This window comes from Phacochoerus africanus, chromosome 15 (genome assembly GCF_016906955.1).
Source record: "Phacochoerus africanus isolate WHEZ1 chromosome 15, ROS_Pafr_v1, whole genome shotgun sequence".
NCBI classification, from domain to species: domain Eukaryota; kingdom Metazoa; phylum Chordata; class Mammalia; order Artiodactyla; family Suidae; genus Phacochoerus; species Phacochoerus africanus.
This window is the reverse complement of record NC_062558.1, coordinates 131,730,312-131,751,028: the sequence shown is the minus strand read 5'-3', so window position 1 is coordinate 131,751,028 and position 20,717 is coordinate 131,730,312.

Genomic DNA, 20,717 nt, shown 5'->3' with positions numbered 1-20,717 from the left:
AACTTCTGTTGAACAGTGCTGCAATAAAATGATTTTTTAGAATATGTCATGATTGGATAATTTTTTAAGGTTCTATGATAAAACACTGTGGAACAATTACAGCAAAACATTCGGGGCAACTTATTTTGATGCTTTTTGGTTTCTCTTCATTTCCATTGTGTATTCTAGTTCCATTATTGATTCAACTGCATCTCTGCATATGTATGAATTTATGCTATCTTATTACCCTGGGGCTGTGTCAGTTCCCTAAGATAACTGCCATCTCATTGTGATTTACAGTTACACTATGTACAGAGATAGGTCTCTTTAGAGAACAATTGAATAGAAAATGAGTTTCGAAATGTAGAGAATTACTGCTATTATTTCCATTTTTATATTACATCTTTCTAGATCTAGTTAATCTTGATCAAATAGCAAAAAAAACTTATAAATCAATTAAAATCTGAACCTATAGTAAGAAAAAGGCTTAAATGCATCTCCCAACAGGAGCTTACTAAAAAATATGCACTGACTGACTTTGCAAAAGAAATGTGGGAAAAATAACTGTATAGCACAGGGAACTATATCCCATCTCCTGGGATAGACCATAATGGAAAATAATATTTTGTAAAAAAAAGAACATATATGTATGTATGACTAAGTCACTTTGCTGTACAGTAGAAATTGGCACAACATTGTAAATCAACCATAATTTTGTAAAAAGTGAGAAAAATCCTCATCACAACATCTCTCTTACACTGTTTAATCTATAGCTGGTGGTCACCTCACATAAGTAAATGGTCTTGGGAAGACAGATAATATAGATTTACAGCTAGGGGTCTAGTTGGAGCTATAGCTGCCAGCCTGCCCCACGGCCATAGCAACACAGGATCTGAGCCACATCTGCGACCTACACCACAGCTCATGGCAATGCCAGATCCTTAACCCATTGAGCGAGGCCAGGGATCGAACCTGCATCCTCAGGAATCCTAGTTGGGTTCATTAAAGCACTAAGTCACGAAGGAAAACTCCCTACAGATCTGATTTTTAAAGATTTTTAAAAATTCCTTTATTATTGTATATTTTTAAGGGTAATTTTGATTGCTGGTTTTTTTCTAATTTGGTACTACTTCTAGCCAAAGCTGCTTATCAGTGTTCTTAATATGGCGATCTTAAGGCATTTCACTGGAAGTATGTTATTTAGCTATGGGGAAATTAGTTTGGACTCACTTCACCAAAACTTCTTGCAGCCCCGTGTGAGAAGAGCTGGCATTGGTGGGAGAACCAAAGAAGCCTCTGAGGTGGTCGGTGGCCTCTGGGAGCTCTGTGTGTGTCTGCAGAAATGAAAGATTACTGTCTCTCTTCTCTCTGGTTTTCTGCCTATTCTTGAGAGCCACCTCGTGATTTACGTAATATTAGGCCATATGCTGTTTTACGAAGAAGGCCAGAAGAACACCAGTGCAGGGCCAAGTGTGTGTCATTGTGTCTACAACAGCTGGTTGTTTATGCTTGAGGTCATTAATATTTCTGATAATGTCACCAAAGATTCTATTGGGAACGTTTGGAAATTAAGGAACCAGGTCCAGGAAAAAAAACTCAGGAGAACAGTTTGAGCTTATAATGAGCGCTTTAGTCATTTCTGTTACCATTTATTGTCTTCGTTAAGATATGAAACTGTTGTATGTCAGCATTATCGGTGAGCGATGATGCATCATGGACCTCACTGATCTGCAGCTTGCTTATCTAGCCACCTCATTGTCTGGAACATAAATGGAGTATGAAAAAGTAAGGTAAAGAAAGGAAAGAAACACACTTGCCTCTTGGCAGCTACAATGGGCTCGAATCCAGGCACTAAAGCTCGGGCCTTACTCATGGGAAAGCCTCTTGGGCTGTGTGGCATAAGGAGAGGTTTGGGTGCCACGTAAAAGGATAAAGCAATCTGGAAATGACATGTTAATGGAAAGGGGCCCTTTGTCTTGCTCTTTGTGCAACTGACATTCAACACCGTCCCCATGAACAAGTGAGCCAGGACTCAAGGAAGGAAGACGGATTAGGCCAGGGCAGGGATAGGAGTGCTGATGTCAGGCCTAGAGCAGCCCTCTGACCGCATTCCACGAGCAACTGGATCCTTCGGTCCTTCGATGAACCTTAGTAGGTTTCATCTCCATGTGTTTGTGTTCTTCGTAGTTTTTTTTTTTTTTTCTTGTTGATTTCTAGTCTTAGAGCACTGTGGTCAGAAACGATGCTTGATGTGCTTTCAATTTTTAAAAATTTTCTGGGGCTTGATTTGTGGCCCAGAATGTGATCTATCCTAGAGGATGTTCCATGTGCACTTGAGAAGAATGTATATTCTGCTCCTTTGGGATGGAATGTTCTATAAATATCTATTAAGTCCATCTGGTCTAATGCATCATTCAAGGCCTGTGTTTCCTTAGTAAGTTAAAAAAAGTGTGAGGAACCTGGACTCTATAGGCAAGCCGGTTCAAGTCCCCGGATCACTCACTAATCGTGTGACCTGGGGCAAAGGCTGGAAGTTCAGCAGAGCTCAGCTTCCTCATCAGGGGGGTACACTGGGGTCTGTGGGGGGGGACTTTGCTTGTGGCCTCGCCGTCCCGCTGCACTTCAGCCCATGGCACCTGGCCCAAAGCAGATAACACCAAAAAGAAAGGTTGTAGGAATAAAGTTTTAACACAATCGTTAACAAAGACAAAGTAAACCCTACTAACCCAGAGAAGCTCAGCAGCCCCTGAGCAGACACAGTTTCCAGGCCAGGCATAGTTAACTTTGCTAACAGCAATGCTGGAGTGTCAAGAAATATGGTTAAAAGACATTCATTATACTCTTAATATAGGAATGTGTATAATCCATTTGAAATATTTCCATTCAAAATTGAAATATTTTGAATGGAGTATTTTCATTTAAAGTAATGAAAACATAGAACTTCCATATGACCCCGCAATCCCACTCTTGGGCATCTATCCGGACAAAACTCCACTTAAAAGAGACACGTGCACCCGCATGTTCACTGCAGCACTATTCACAATAGCCAGGACATGGAAACAACCCAAATGTCCATCGACAGATGATTGGATTCGGAAGATGTGGTATATATGCACAATGGAATACTACTCAGCCATAAAAAAGAATGACATAATGCCATTTGCAGCAACTTGGATGGAACTAGAGAATCTCATCCTGAGTGAAATGAGCCAGAAAGACAAAGACAAATACCATATGATATCACTTATAACTGGAATCTCATATCCAGCACAAATGAACATCTCCTCAGAAAAGAAAATCATGGACTTGGAGAAGAGACTTGTGGCTGCCTGATGGGAGGGGGAGGGAGTGGGAGGGATCGGGAGCTTGGGCTTATCAGACACAACTTAGAATAGATTTACAAGGAGATCCTGCTGAATAGCATTGAGAACTTTGTCTAGATACTCATGTTGCAACAGAAGAAAGGGTGGGGGGAAAAAATGTAATTGAAATGTATACATGTAAGGATAACCTGACCCCCTTGCTGTACAGTGGGAAAATAAAAAAATTATAAAAAAAATAAAATAAAATAAATAAAATGACAAAAAAAAATAATGAAAACATTCTATTACCAGATAAATGACAGTTATCTGCAAAATTCACAGTATTGGAACGGGCCCTCAAGGCCATGGAATTACAGGCATTCTAAATGCCTGCTCAAAGGATGCTCTAATGTTAGGGGGGTAAAAACTTTCCAGTGGCCGCCTTTCTCTAATAGAATGTGGATAAACAGTTATTCACAGGAACCCACGGAGAAAGCCTCCCTCCAGTGGTGCTGCTCTTCAGGATTTCCTGGGCATAATGGAAGAATCAAATGGGTTTTGAGGCCTGGTACAATTATGCGCATTTTTGTTTGTTTTGTTTGAGACAAAACTAAACAACAGGATATCTGGAAAGCCGGCAGCACTTCAGGCGCTCGCTGATTGCCCTGCACAGCGGGCTGCCACATCCACTTACAATTTAACTGATAATGACCCAACTGTTTTCTTCTTGCCCCCAACCACTCCTGCGTCTCTTCCTCCTTCTCCTGCATTCTTCTTCTGCACGGAGGCAAACTGGGGAGGAGGCATTGCATCTTCAATGTGGCTTTTCGCAGAGTCCCAGGTGAGCTGAAGAGCGAGGTCCCATAGGTCAGGACTCCAAAGCACATTTCTTAGAATGGGCAAGAGGTGACACTGTGTGGGACCCTGGAACGGTGCCTGAAGGGGTGGGTGGGGGGATAAAGTGAGATGAGACTCGGAAATAGATTCGTTCGCTTTGGCTCCCCCGCCTCCCCAGATATTTATAGATCAATGGTACAATTTTCTCCAGCCTAATTAAAAGTGAATTCTGCTGTGTGCAGGACTGTGCACCCAGCCCCTGGGCCAGCACGATTTGACACGGAGGCCAGCGGAGCTGTTTCCTGGGCTTTGTCAGAAACGCTCTGCTCTGCTCGCAGGTCATGTTCTAGCCATTGCTCGAGAACCCCAGGGAAGCAGAGTTAGCCTCTCGGCGCCGAATCTGCTGGCAGCTTGGGGTGATGCAGAGAACCTGCTCACACTTAGCCAAGGACAAGGCTGCCCCACCCCGACTCGCCAACCTCAGGCCAAAAGTGCCCTGTGCCTGGGCAGGTCTGAAATGTCTAAAGATCTGAAACGTCCTGTCCTTGTTTAGAGCGGTGTTTGCGCAGGTGACACGGAGAGCAACGTGGAGAAGTTGGTCCCTTTTCCTCTTTCTGCCTTTCAGTTAAGTTTTCCAAAAGCCACCAGGGGGCAGAAAGAAACTTCCTTGCCTTTTTTTTTTTTCCCCCCTTTCTGACTAAATACACATGGAAAAGTGAACTTTTTCTTTTGGTCCATGAGGGCCAATGTTTTAGATATAAATTATGTTTCCCCTATCTTTGTTTTTTTCAGATTTGGGTTGTTTTTGAAGTGTTCCTTCTGCAACTAGGGCGATTGTGAGGAGCCAAATTGCATATACGCAGCATTTTCTGTCGGGGTAATGACTTAGTTAGATGTAAACCCCTCACCAAAGCCTGACACAGGATCCCAGTCTCTCCTGTGTTATCCTCCCTGTTTCCAGCCTCAGTACCTCTTACCAGGATTATTGCAAAAGCCTTTCAGCCAGTCTCCACCCGGCCTCCTCCAGCCAGTTTAACTGCCCAAAGCACCACCACGCATCTGATCTTGATCCAGCCCTACTCTGCCCACATCAGACAGATCCTCATTTGCTGCTGCCCCACCTGCCAGCCCCAACCTATTTCTCAGCATTTCCCCCTCCTCTCCCTTGCATAAACTCCAGTCCCAGCTCTTTCTTTCCTGTGTCTCTCTTTTTTTTTTTTTTTGTCTTTTGTCTTTTCAGATCCGCACCTGCGATGTATGGGGGTTCCCAGGCTAGGGGTCTAATAAGAGCTGTTGCTGCCAACCTACACTGCAGCCACAGTAATGCCAGATCCGAGCTGCGTCTTTGACCTACACCACAGCTCACAGCAACGCCGGATCCTTAACCCACTGAGCAAGGATCGAACCTGCAACCTCATGGTTCCTAGTCCGATTCGTTTCTGCTGCGCCACGACGGGAACTCCTCTTTCCTGTGTCTTGAGCACTGGGTCGGTTCACTCATCAGTCGTGGCCAGTCCCTTCCAGCAGCACACAAGCAGATCTTCAAGGTCCTGATCTGGTGCCACCTCCTCATTAGCGCCTCCTCCACGATGTATGGATTCCATCCTCCTTGGGAAATTCTGTCTTAAGGCCCAAGAAAACCAACACAGCTGGGGCCATAGGAATGATGCACTTGGCTCTCGGTAGAGGCAGCCAAAGCCTGGACCCATTTGAGAAACCTCCCTGGAGAACACGTGCTGGTGTCGTGGGGATGCTGAGACCCAGCCTCCAGGACCCCGGGGTCTACTCCTGAGTTCGTTTCACAGCATGGGGTGGAAATGTGTGGGAAGCGCCTCCAAGAAGCAAGTCCAAGGAGCACCATGTTCCAGGCTATTGACACATATGGACAGTGAGAGAAAGGAGCTCACGAAGGACCCCAGGAACAGTGGGGGATCCACACACCTCCGCAGGGAAGGCCACGTGGGGGACATTTAGTTGTTCATAGAATGTTTGCCTTGTGTCATGAATTCACATATCCATCTGGGTGTACAGGCCTGTTTTTGCTTTAGAGCTTGCACACCAAAAAAACATAGAATGCATAATAGGAGTTGAAAATTCTTAATGGAGATCAGCGTAGTCCCTATGTAATTTGGTCTTTTCCTCTTTAATTCATTTCGCACATGGGAAGACATTCTTGCAGTGGACACAAAGGCATTTTCACACAAGCCGAACGCTCTTCACCCTGTGAGCAAGCCTTGCACCTAATTGAGATCCTGAAAGGACAAAAACCTTGCAAACCAAGCTCTGCAAGTGCTGCAAAGAGCTCTCACCACCATCCAAGTGGCATCTGTGAAGACCCCGGCCCCCCCACTTCAGGGCCTCCCAGTAGGGCCATGGATTCCTCCAGAATGCTCATTCGGACGGGGCTGCCTAAGTGCAGCTAAACATTCATTGTGAAGGCTTCATTGCTCTTCACTTTACTGGGCCTTAAATTCATGAACTCTTCCTGCATTTTATGAGGTGCTGCTTTTCCTTGAAGCTTATAAGGCCCTTAAGGACAGGCCCAGCCCTGTGAGATGTGTTACTTACTCATCTGGACCATGAGCTGCTTACAGAGACCCATGCACAGTGCCATTTGCAGAGAAGTCCCGCGCCTCCCGGGAACAGAAAGTGCCTGTTCTACCTGGCTGGCCAGGAGGGGTGCTTCTGGGGCAAACAGCCCTAAGGCTAACCTTACATGTCGCGTGGGGCTGCAGGCCACCCTCTCTCCTGAAGGCCCTGGTTGCTTGCTTGCTCGCTCCTGCTTGCTCTTGGAAAGCCCCACGGAAGACCCGCATCACACGTGTCATTCATCCACTTCCTGATGGCTCTGTCTGTCTGACCGTCTCCTTGCTGGGTCTGTGCCCAGTGTTGTGCTTGCCATGGAGGGCACGGGACAGAGAGGTTCCCTCTTGGAATGACAGTCTGGCGGAGAGACAGACATCTTACAGGTAAACAAATAGGCAAGAAGGCTGGATCGTGCCATCATACAAAAGCCCACTTTTTCAAAAAACTTCTTTTTAGGGCCGCACCTGCGGCAGATGGGGGTTCCCAGGCTAGGGGTCAAATCAGAGCCATAGCTGCCAGCCTACACCACAGCCACAGCAACACAGGATCCAAGCTGCCTCTGCGACCTACACCACAGCTTATAGCAATGCCGGATCCTTACCCACTGAGTGAGGCCAGAGATTGAACCCATGTCCTCATGGATACTAGTCAGGTTCACGACCCATTGAGCCACAACATGAACTCCTCGAAAGGCCACTTTAACTAGGGTGGCCAGGGAAGGCTTTTTTGAAGCAGTGACAGTAAGTGGGTGTAGACAAAAAACTGTCACACACCACCTTCCTCTACAAGGATCCGGTCACCAGCCAATGCGGTTGCTGGCCTTCCCCTCACCCTGAAAGGTGCTCAGGGCAGAAGTCAGGAATGAGGCCCTCTGCGCTCTGGGCAAAACTGGCAGAACAGGCTTCCGAGGGTAAAAGGTATTTTTCAGGAGAAGATTTTATGAGCTCAATTTCTTACAGTTCCTCACATCTAGAAAAGTGCTAAAATCAGCAGAGACATCTTTCTACCAAGATGTGTGCCTGACTCTACGTACCCGGTTCACCAAACTCACACATATGCTGGCCTCTCCCACCTCCTTGGAGCAGTTCCTGAGAGCCATCTGAGGGGCTGTTCCCGGGCTAGAGTCCTCAGTGAGCCCCAAATAAAAGTTACCCCGAACTCTCCCCTTGTGCCCTTTTTTTGAGTTGACCGTATGTTGAGCGAATGGCATCGTGCCCGCAGGTACATCTGCAGTTAATGGTGATGCAGAGGGAGGGCGGTTGTGCTCTCTGCTCTCCAGGGGTTCAGTCTTGGAAGGGGGATTCACACCCAGGAGGTGGAGAGTGAGCTGCTCTAAGAGCACAGATGCAGTCCAACAGAAGAGAACCAAAGGCGATCCCAGCAGTTTGTCGAGAGAGTTGATCTTCGCCCTTTGATCCTTAGGCAAGGAGGCTCAGTGCAGTCCTGGCAGAAGGCATGGCTCCAGACCCCTTGTGGAGGCAGAAATACAGGGCACCCTGGGAGCAGCACACAGTTGAATTCTGCTGAAATACAGAGAACTTGAAGGAAAGGGCACAAAGCTGGACAGGGTGACAGGGCAATTGTGCGGTCGTGCACAAGTGCGGTCCTCTCTGGCAGCCCCAGGAGTCACTTTCTGTGGAGGTGAGAGCAGCCGTGGCTGGATGGACGGATGGCCTGTGAGGAGTCTCCCCACCCTGAGGTGAGGGGGCCGCGTCCTCATCTCCCAGGATGGAAATGGGGCACGCCTGCCCAAAGCCTGCCAGCTGGCATTCTTCCTTACCATCAGCTAACCAGGCTCGTTGTTTTCACCAGGAGGCCTCGTTTGGAAGATTCGAGAATCCTCAGCATCTCCCCTAGGACGCACCTACTGTGAGGGGGCAGCCCGGCACAAAGACAGAGACCCCCAAATAAGAACAAGCCCTGGAAGACATAACTGGGAGATGGCGTGGCCAAGAAATGGGATTTGCCAGAGAAAAAAAGACAAAAATGAGAAAGGACTAGGGGAGATTTGAAATTTTACACCTGGTGTTAATGATCCCGGTGCTGTCAGCTGAGGTCGCTCGATAGGTTTTTGTGGGGTTGTTTTGAGAATATATATGGATGCCCATTTTAGGCCATTTTTTTCTTCCTCTAGAAGTATGGAAACATGATAATCAAGGTGACGGGTTCCTGTCTCAAAAGATAAAGAAAAAGCAAATATTTATTTTATTTAAACTGTCGCTTTGGGTCTTTTCCTCCCCTTTTTAAGAGCAAAACTGGAAAATCCCCGCCTACGCCTTTCTTATGGGTAAAGTGACTTTTGTCTCCTGCCTGGGCCTTCACTGGCCCTGAACCCGTCAGGATGGGGCCCCTTCCTGCTCCGCCTCCCCCGCTCTCCACCGGAAGGACTCGGTAGCTCTAGGACACCAGACAGATGCTCGCCCTCTCTCCACTTGCCTCTTTTATTTTTTTCCTTTTTAAGGCCACACCTGCGGCATATGGAGGTTCCCAGGCTAGGGATCAAATCAGAGCTGCAGCTGCCAGCCTGCGCCATAGCCACAGCAACACCACATCTGAGCTGCATCTGCGACCTACGCCACAGCTCATGGCAATGCTAGCTCTTTAACCTACTGAGCGAGGCTAGGGATTGAACCTGCATCTTCATGGATATCACTCGGGCTCATTACCGCTGAGCCACAATGGGCGCTCCCTCCACTCGCCCCTTTTTCATGCTCCCATTAAATACCGAATCCATAGGAATGTCTTAGGAGGATGCGTCATCTGGGAAATCACTGACACCAGGTCTCCCGGACCCAGTTATGACCAGAAACCTTGTTATGTGTTGCTCTGACTCCTAAATCTGGTACTAGCATCCCATTTCCTCAGGGAGATGTGGGGCCGCGCATTCCAGACCCCCACACAGCTCCCACAGACTTTAATAAGAGACAGGCGACTGAAACCACATGCCATGCTTGGAAAACGCCTGGGCTGACCCACACACCATCTCCGGGGAAAAGGGATCTTTTACTACTTCTCAAGTCGGTCAGGGACAATGAAAAACAAATGTGTCCGCATTGCATGCAAGCCCATGTCCACATATTAACCCAGGCACGCACACACACACGCATGTGCACCATTTGCAAATACTCATTATGTGCGACGGTTCGAGAGAAGTTTCTGCAGCTGAAATGGTGTAAACTCTTAATGGGTCTGTAGCAGGCAGGATGCTGAGGACTGGAATCATTTTTTCCTCTCTGCTGTGGCGGAAAAACACTGACTTTATCATCAAAGTGTGTTCTGTGGGAGAACAGCTGCTCCCATGTGCACTTGACAAAATATTGTCGGCAGCTACGCTAGCGTGTGTTTCCAGCTCTGCAAATACTCCTCACATGTTCTTGCATCTCACCTGCAGGACTTGTGTTGCTCTGCTGCAGGGCTTTGCATGTCCTCGGAGGTCAGGAGGTTTGACCTGCCAGCAGCGGCAGGGGACCCGCTTTACTTTTCGAAGAAGTGCTCTGATCTGCAGCCCCCCGTGACAAACAGATTTCACCTTGCACAATGAAGAGCTGAGAGTCCTGTGCTGGCTATGGCCGGGGAGGGAACACCTGCTCATTACACCAGCCTATTATTGGATGTGCTTTGCTGGGTCATTTCCGCCAAAATTAGGGAATGTTTTTGGTCAAGTAGTTGGCAGTACACCATATGTAGGAGAGCTTCATAAATATTCCTTTATTCCAACAACAGCTCCCAATTTCTGTTTGACCCTTCCAGCAGTGTCATACACACTCATAGGGTCAACTGTCATCCTCTCCTCCGCCTCCCACCCCCCATTCCACTTGCTCTCACCTCCATCCTTGAGCTCCTTTGCTGCCACCTTGTCCTCCTCCACCAGCTCCTGCTCCTTCACTCCGGAAGGAATGGCACCAGTTCCCCCACCACCCACCTTACAGGCTTTGTGACTTATCACCAACCTTTCATCGACTTCTCTCTCTTTTGCACCCAACATAGAATCACTTGAAAAGTGATTCCAACTCCAGTTCAGTTCTAGTATCTTTATCTTTCTGTTCCCTTGAGATTGGGGAATAGCTCAACTTGTCCAATAGGCTCCTTACTAGGCTGGTTAATTTTAGTTTCTCTAACCCAGCTAATGTCTTTTTTTTTTTTTTAATCTTTTTAGGGCTATACCCCGTGGCATACCGAGGTTCCCAGACTAGGGGTTGAATCAGAACTGTAGCTGCCAGCCTATGCCACAGCCACAACAATGCAGGATCTGAACCTTGTCTGCGACCTACACACAGCTCATGGCAACGCGGGATCCTTAATCCACTGAGCGAGTGAGGCCAGGGATCGAGCCCATGTCCTCATGGATGCTAGTCAGATTCGTTAACCGCTGAGCCACGACGGGAACTCTGTAACCCAGCTAATGTCTTGCTAAGTAATAGGAAAAGGGCATTTCTTCCTAAAATAAGACAATGCCTTCTATGCCTTTTCATTGACTCCTGATATTTCGCTGGCTGAGTCAGCCTTTTATTGTACAATTAAACACTAGACTTAATTTTTTAACCACACACCCATGGATGGCTACTATTAAAAACCTAGAAAATAACAAGTGTTGGCGAGGTTGTGGAGAAAGCGGAACGCTTGTGCACTGTTGGAGGAAGTGTAAACTGGAGCAGCTGTGGAAGACAGTAAGGTGCTTCCTCAAAAATTTTAAAATAGAATTACCATATAACCCAGCAATTCCACTCCTGGGTAGATATTCAAAAGAATTGACAGCAGCATCTCAAAGAGATGTTTGTTCACCCATGTTTAAGGCATTATTCACAACAGAGTGAGGGCAATTGTTCATCACAGATGAATGGATGAAATAAAGGTGAATACCCATAATAGAATATTATACAGCCTTAAAGATGAGGGAAGGAAATTCTGACACATGCCACAGTGCGAATGGACCTGGAGGACATTATGTTGACTGAATCGAGCCAGTCACCAAAAGACAAATATTGTTTGATTCTGTGTATACATCCAGAGTAGGCACATTCCTGAGAGCAGAGTATAACAGTGGTGGGCAAGAGCTGGGGGGTGGGGAGAATGGGGAATAGTTGTTCTGTGGGTACAGAGCTCCAGGTTTACGAGATGAAAAAGTTCTAATCATTGGTTGTACAACAGTGTGAATATGCATAACACTTCTGAACTGTGTACTTAAAATTGGTTGGAAGTTCCCTTGTGGAGAGGCAGGTTAAGGATCTGGCACTGTCACTGCAGCGGATCAAGTTGCTGCAGCTGTGGCGAGGGTTTGATCCCTGGCCTGAGGACTTTTAAATGCCACAGGCGCAGGAAAAAAAAAAAAATTAGTTAAGACGCTAAATTTTATATGTGTATATTACCACAAAAATTGTTTTAAATTTAAATTTACATTATGATATAGCAGCCTGGTTGTCTTTTGTACTGTTTCATGAAGATGAATTTCAGCATATTAAAGAAGAAGTTAACTTTGAAAACTATATGGCATTTGTAGAGTAACGACATGTAAATTCTGGGAGTTCCTGTTGTGGCTCAGTGGGTTAAGAACCTGACTAGTATCTATGAGGATACGAGTTCAATGCCTGGCCTTGCTCAGTGGGTTAAGGACCTAGCATTGCCATGAGCTGTGGTGTAGGTCGCAGATGTGGCTAGGATCTGGCGTTGCTGTGGCCGTGATGTAGGCCAGCAGCTGCAGCTCCGATTTGACCCCTAGCCGGGGAACTTCCATATGCTGCAGGTGTGGCCCTAAAAAGCAAAAAAAAAAAAAAAAAAAAAGTAAATTCTAAGGGCAGAAAATCCACCTCTCTTCTAAGAAAAATGAGTTTGATTTGTGCTATAAGTCTATAATATTTACTTATTATAAACACATATATTGAAATATATAGTATATATGATATTCCTTATAATATATACTTGTTTATTATTATAAGATTTTAGACAGAGCTTTCCAGTTGAAATTTACTCTCCTATTGCCATGACCCAGGGTCCACGGGTTCCACTTTGCCCAGCATTTTCAGCAAGTGTAGATAGAAAAGAACCTAGACTCTCAATAGAATAAAGTGCAAGAGTACATTCTGGTGCTGGAGGACAGAAGGACGTGAGAGAGGGTCACAGATCTGGACCATGCCTCTGACCAGTTATCCAGAGATTTTCCGTTCCCATTTCAAAGGGAGAGAAAGAATAATATGAGCCAGTGTCCAGACCATTTTAATAAATACAAAGTTCCCCAGAAGGCTCACCATTCCAGACCTTATGTCTCCTGCCAAATCCTGTAAAAATAAAGATTAAACCGTACGGAATATTTATTTTATTCTGATTGCTGTTATTTTGTTTTGGTAATAGAAGTCCCCGGGCATCTGGCCGAAGAGAGTGCTGATGGCTCTAGGTTTTGATACTCTCCCATCCCGCCCCTTAAAAGGAATCACTTCTCACAATCCATAGATCCCTCATACCCTGCACACAAACATCTATGTAATGTTATACCCTGATCTTAGAAACATTGTGTGTGTGTGGCTGTGCCTATGGCATGCAGAAGTTCTGGAGCCAGGGACTGAACCTGTACCACAGCAGTGACAATGCTGGATCCTGAGCTCTCTGGGAGGGAGGGATGGTCTGGGGGTTGGGATTGGTATATGCCCTGCGGTATACGGAACGAATGGCCAGTAGGGACCTGTTGTGTAGCACAGGGAATTCTACCTGATATTCTGTGATCATCTATATGGGAAAAGAATCTGAAAAAGAATGGAGGTATATATATATATGATTATGACTGAGTCACTTTGCTGTACAGCAGAAATTATCACATTGTAAATCAACTACACTTTTTTTTTTGTCTTTTTGCCTTTTCTAGGGCCACTCCTAGAATATGGAGGTTCCCAGGCTAGGGGTCCAATCGGAGCTGTAGCTGCCGGCCTACACCACAGCTACAGCAACACCAGATCTGAGCCGCGTCTGTGATCTACACCACAGCTCAGGGCAAAGCCGGATCCTTAACCCCCTGAGCAAGGCCAGGGATCAAACCCGCAACCTCACGGTTCCTAGTCGGATTCGTTAACCACTGCACCACAACGGGAACTCCAATCGACTGCACTTCAATAATTTTCTTTTTTAATGTAAGGAGGATGATCTAAGTGGGCCCTTTCTCAGTGGGGTTAACACAGACACGCTACTGTATGTAAAAGAGAAAATCAACAAGGCCCTACTGTATAGCTCAGAGAACTCTAGTCAATATTCCGTAATAACCTACATGGGAAAAGAATCTGAAAAAGAACGGATATATGTATGTATAACCGAATCACGTTGCTGTACACCTGAAACTAACACAATATTGTAAATCCACTATACTCCAATGTAAAATAAAAATTAAATTCAATTGAAAAAATATATGAAAAATAAAAGGCATCATTTTTTCCTTGGCAGAATGACCCTCTCCTTTCCTGGAATCACGTTCCACGTCACACGGGGGAATGAGACACTGCCAGGCTGCCATGCTAAAGTGCAGAGTTCTGGTACCAGCAGGACCTGGGTCTCAGAATTCTCATCATTTCTCAAGATGATGTATTTTTAAAGAATTTTGAGCTTGGAGGTGCAGCTGTGTAGCAACGGGATTGGTGGCATCTTGGGAGCACTGGGATGCAGGTTTGATCCCTGGCCCTCCCTGCATTGTGGGTTAAGGATCTGGCATTGCCACAGTTGTGGCGTAGGTCACAAGCACGGCTCTGGCGTAGGTCACAAGCACGGCTCTGGCGTAGGTCACAAGCACGGCTCTGGATCTGATCCTTGGCCCAGGAAGTCCATGTGCTGTGGACCGGCCAAAAAAAAAAAAAAAAAGAATTTCAAGCTTGTAGAAAATTTGCAAGAACAGTACAAATAAGCCCTGCAAACCTTCTACCCAGGTTCATCAAAAGCTAATACTTTGCCTTTCTCCCCGTGTTTGTCTCATATAATCACAGTACCATGGTCACAGTCAGGAAATTCAGCACAGGCACAGTAGTATTATCCATAGCATATCTAACCTCACTAATCTTCCTAATAATATCGTCTACAGTTTTGTTTTGTTTCCAGTCTAAGGCTGCTTATTGAGTACATTTAGGCAGTAAAGACTCATTTTTGACTACCAGGTAAGCAAGTCAGCCCTTCCCTTTATTTCCCCCTTTTCATTAGAAAAAGAAGCCAATGATTACAAAGCATTGGAGAAGGACACAATTAATTTGTTGTTTCCAGCCTAGATGAGTCAGTTGTAATTTACCCTTTAAAATAAGGTGAATTTCATATATGATTTTACATTATCAAGACATAGTACCTTCTAATGATTGAAAATAGCCTAAGCTAAATGAGAATGTTCATTCGATTCTATGTTGTCAACATTCTGAATAGTACAACTGCATAGACAGCCTCCACCAAGAAGACTCTGCAGAACGGGGCCGGCGGGGGAGGCAGTTATGATGCAAATCCTTTGTTTTTATTTTGTTTTTATTTATTTATTTATTTTTTGTCCTTTTGCCATTTCTTGGGCTGCTCCCACGGCACATGGAGGTTCCCAGGCTAGGCGTCCAATCGGAGCTACAGCTGCCGGCCTACCCCAGAGCCATAGCAATGCCAAATCGAGCCACGTCTGCGACCTACACCACAGCTCATGGCAACACCGGATCCTTAACCCACTGAGCAAGGCCAGGGATTGAACCCACAACCTCACGGTTCCTAGTCAGATTCGTTAACCACCGAGCCATGACGGGAACTCCGATGCAAATCCTTTAGTGATGGGACAGTGTCTTGTCTCTGGGCTAAAATTACTGCTGCATAACTGCTCTCCATTGGGTTAACCAAACAACTCACAAGATATTGAACAGTAATAAGAGGGCAATGGGGAAACAGTCAGAAGGAAAGCTCATGGACTAGGGGTGGGAGAAGACCTCTGACGATGCCGTGAGGGTCATCATCCCTTGCCTGCACTCCAAACTGAGGCTGGATTAAACCTCTTGGAAAATATTGCCTGTGCTCTTACTCTATGAAACACAGACTAATTTCTCTAGGCGATAAGACTCCCAAAGGGGGAAATGTTGAGTTTTCAGAGTTTGATGGAAGGAGGGAGGTGGACTTCAATCATTGTTCTAGTTCCCTTCTTTTCCCCACACCCTCGTCCCAGAACCGTGTGTGTGCACGGGTCTCAGTGTAGGTACCGAGGTCCTTCTCATGGTCTCTTTGGTCAGGAGGTCCTTCTTTAGGTCAAAGAGGCTTTCATGTAAGAGGGAACGGCAATAGTCCATCACGTTGTAGGAATGCCAACCTTCATAACATTGTGACTAGAAGTTTCTAAGTTATTAATTTCCTAAGATTATTGAAGGGTGTCAGTGGGGTCATTCAGGGTGCATGGTATCAGATCAGAAAGTAGAGACTAGCGCCCTTGGAAACTGAAGGTTATTCTGTTTTGTTCTGTTGTTGTTGTTGTTTTTTAAAGAGCTTTCTATTATAAAGAATTTCCAACAAAAATTAGGGAGGATAATACAGTGAACCTCCATGTATTTCTTGCACAGCCTCAACAACAATCATCTCAGAGTGTTGCATCTACTCCCCCTTATTCCAAGTCCCTGCCCCTGTCCTGAATTATTTTGATTAAATCTCTGGCGTCATACTTCTTCAATAACTATTGCAGTATGTACGTTTAAAAGGCACAAGCTCTTAAAATGACCAACCAGGGATCACTCACATTCCTTATCACATCTCCCTTTCTGCAGTCACATTGCCTCATTTATCTTGTAAATTGTTTTACAAATTGTTTATTCAAATTAGGATCCACATTAGACCCCTACATGGCAATCAGTTGATATGTCTCTTAAGTTTATTTTAATCTGTAAGTCCCCTTTGCACATCTTTTTCCCTTGGAAGTGATTTATTGAAGAAACCTGGTCATTTGTCCTGCAGGGTTTCCCAAAGTCCAGATTTTGTTGATTACATCCCCACACAGTATCATTTAACATGTTTCTCTTTCCCCTGTACTTCCAGTAAATTACCGGTTCTATCTCAAGGCTTAATTAAATTCAAATTTGTTTGTTTGTTTTGCTTTTTAGGGCTCACCCATGGCATACAGAAGTTCCCAGGCTAGGGTTTGAATCAGAGCCACAACTGCCAGCCTATACCACAGCCACAGCAATGTGGGGCCCGAGGCGCATCTGCGACCTACATCACAGTTCATGGCAACGCCTGCTCCTTAACCCACTGAGTGAGGCCAGGGATTGAGCCCGTGTCCTCATGGATACTCGGATTCGTTTCTGCTGCACCACAACGGGAATTCCAAATTCAAGTTTTTTTTTAAATAAGACTCTTTCGCAAGTGATGGTGTATTCTCCTAATAAGAGTCAAAAAATGTCTGGTTGTTTCTCTTTTTGATAGTAGCGCCATTTGTGATCATCACATAGATCTATTATTTAATTAGAATTTGAAAATGGTGATATTTTGGTTTTATCATTACATATTCATTGTTATTTATAGATTACCTTACCCTCCCCAACTATTTGACCCCAAATAGAAAAGCTATTCATGGAGTTCCCATCGTGGCTCAGTGGTTAACGTATCCGACTAGGAACCAGGAGGTTGCGGGTTCGGTCCCTGCCCTTGCTCAGTGGGTTAACGATCCGGCGTTGCCGTGAGCTGTGGTGTAGGTTGCAGACGCGGCTCGGATCCCGCGTTGCTGTGGCTCTGGCGTAGGCCGGTGGCTACAGCTCCGATTCAACCCCTAGCCTGGGAACCTCCATATGCCGCGGGAGCAGCCCAAGAAATAGCAACAACAACAACAAAAGACAAAAGACAAAAAAAAAAAAAAGAAAAGCTATTCATATAGAAAAGCTAGGCTGAGAGCTTCATTCTTGCTCTTTATTTAGCAACTTTGAAAATAAAAGTTGGGGTGTTCCTGTTGTGGCTCAGTAGAAGTGAGTCCAACTAGCATCCATGAGGATGCAGGTTCTATACCTGTCCTTGCTCAGTGGGTTAAGGATGCAGAGTTGCCGCAAGCTGTGGTGTGGGTCACAGATAAGGCTTGGATCTGGTGTTGCTATGGTTGTGGTATAGGCCTGCAGCTGCATCTCTGATTCAACCCCTAGCCTGGGAACTTTCATATGCTGCAGGTGCAGCCCTGAAAAAAAAAAAAAAAGAAAAAAAGAAAAAAAGAAAGAGAAGAAAATAAGGAGTTGGTTTCCTAGAATATTCCAAAGGTAGCCAATGAGTTTCTTTTAAAAATGTGTACGAACCCATGGGTTTAAACAGAGTTGGTGGGATTTAATCCATTGTAGTTTTTCTTCTTCAATGATAGATCAATTGTCTTAACTTCGGGCAATGGGAGCCTTTCAAGTTTGTTGTTGTGGACTTTTGATAGGATCCCAGGAGTCTTTAAGAGTTTCTTTGGCTTTTGGTATGACAAATTGCTCCAAACTCATCTTGCAAATTTCTGCCCATTCTTGGAACCAGCCACTTCTCTAAGGAATCTTAGAGCTTAAAAAGGGATATGGTATTTAGACACCACTAACAAGGTACTAAGAGCATTTATTGCTAATGGGATAGAGATAACTTGAGGCTTTTCCAAGGGACAAACCTAAGAAAAAAAATTTTAATAAACTATATCATGAGTTCTTATTGATATTTCCAAGTCATATGTAGGACCCTAGGGACTGTCCTTAAGCACATTCTTATGTCTACCGGCATCTCCTTTCTCTCTGTTGCAAAATCCATTTCTCAATGATATGAACGTCATTACTCGTTGAATTTATCCTGCAACACACACAGTAGTTTCAGAATAATACTGCTAGCACTATCACCAACATTACTCTTTCTGAAATGAACTTGTGGCTTTAAACATATTTGAACATATTTGATGAGTTTGAATCCTTGGCAATTATTATCCTTATTGAGGCTCCAAGAGCACCATCTTTGGCTAGTGGGAGGTTAGCAAGTACTTCTTGATAACGAATCATTCTTTCACTCATTAATTCCTTTGCTCATTGCTTTAACTGATAGTTTTGTGTGCCTCTTATAGGCTAGACATAGAACTAGACAATGTAAAGAGTATAATATTAAATAAGATTTGGTTCCTGTCCACTGAAGCTTGCAATCTACCATGAGAAGTAACATATAGACATTGTAACTAGAAGGTGATATCATAAAAGAAATAGAAATAAAGATGTGTTGTTGTGACTTGGAGGTAAAGCTGGTTTGATATGTTGCATAATGATCAGGTATCCAGACCTCTTTTTTGCTCTGCCATCTGTAGCACAAGATTCCCTCCTGTCATCAAAGATGGCTGCTCCATCTCCTGCCTCAATGCTCAGATCCAATCAGCAAGAAATGTGGAGAGAGCAGGGGAAGGCAAGCTCCTGCCTTTTAAGTGCAGCACCTGGATATCCCTTCCACTCACTTACCAATAGCAAGAACTTAGTCACAAGGCCACACCCAGCTGCAAGGGAGGCTGGGAAATGTAGTCTTTAACTGGGTGACCATGTGTCTCTTCACTCTGCTATATGCAGGCTCTGTAGGCTATCAATTCTCTGAGTTTGATGTGTATACAAATCACCTGGGGATCTTGTTAAAGTGAAGATTCTGATTCAGTAGGCATGGGTTAGTGGGAGAGGGTGTTGGAATTCTGTGTTTCCCGCAATCCCACAGTTGGAGGGATGCTGTTGGTTCTCTGACCACATAAGCTGGAAGGGTGCTGATGACCGCACTGGCAGGGCTGTCTGCCCTCAGGATGGCTCCGTCTTGCAGGACACTGTGGTCTTCATTAATCTGTCGCTATTATTCCTGTGGCTCTTTGGGTAAATACCTTTGAAGGATATTGAGTATTTGTATTAAATATCCAGATAATGGACCGGTGTACAAAGTAATTGGAAGGCTCTTTGCCCAGAGTCATTTCTATATTAGCTTTTGTTTAGAATTTGGAGTTTTCCCTTAGGATTAGCAAGTTTCAGTTACGGTATTATTAGCATAATAATGTTTAAAATGAGTTATTTTCCAAGTAGAAAACAAACCACAGTAGCATCCAGATTTCTTGGCACTATAAATATTTAGGTGTGTGGCCCTCATCCAACTTTCTTCAAACACTTTATGCCAGTATAAATAGCATTTTTATTTCCTAGAGACATCTAAGCACTTCAAGGCCCGTAAATATGTTATATATTACATTTTGTTCATAAAAATAAAAAGAACATCCCCAGAAGTGTTCTTTGCCTCCGTGGGTGAGCCAGCTCTGCCCGGCCTCTCACTGCACCCTCCACCTCCCTAGAGCATCCCTGAACCGTCAGCTCCAGGATGGCAGCCCTGTGTCACTCTTGTTCACCCCTGTGTCCCATAGCCTAGAACATTCCCAGTCCCCGGGGCTAGATTTTGAAGTTTGGATTTCTCAGTTTGTTTTGTCCCCAGCAACTGGCCTTTTCTGCTTGACCTGGCAGTGCCTGGCGCAGGGGCTTTGATCTGCCTCCAGCGAGGCACCACCGGGGCTTATCAGAATAGCCCAGGCTTGTTAGGAAGATTACAAGAGGGAAGGGGAGCGGAAGCACTTTGTGAATCACAGAGTGAGGTACAAACTCCGTAGAGCATTACTCTGTGTAATAATGATACATTATTATAATTTTTGCACACTTACGTGTGCCAGGAAGTCAATGCTGTGCCTAAATCCCTCCTTTAGTGATGCTCTCCATTTCACAAACGGAGAGACCGAGCTTCCGTGATGGGGCCGAGTCCCTCAGCCAGGTGGGCGGGCCTAGGACTCCCACCAGGGTCTCCCGAGCCTGTGCCAAGAGGTGAGAACGTGTTTGGGGCTGTGTTCAGACCTGAGTCTGGATTTTTTTTTCCTCGCAATTATATTTCATTTCCTTTCATATTCCAGCGCCTTCACCTACCGGGACTGCCTCCTGGCACCTTTTTCGTTCATGGCCTTTCTCATCCTTCCTGATACGTGCTGCACAGGTGTGGGCCGTGTCTAAGCTTTGTGTCTTGGCACCGTATTTGCAGGGCATCTAAACCTGG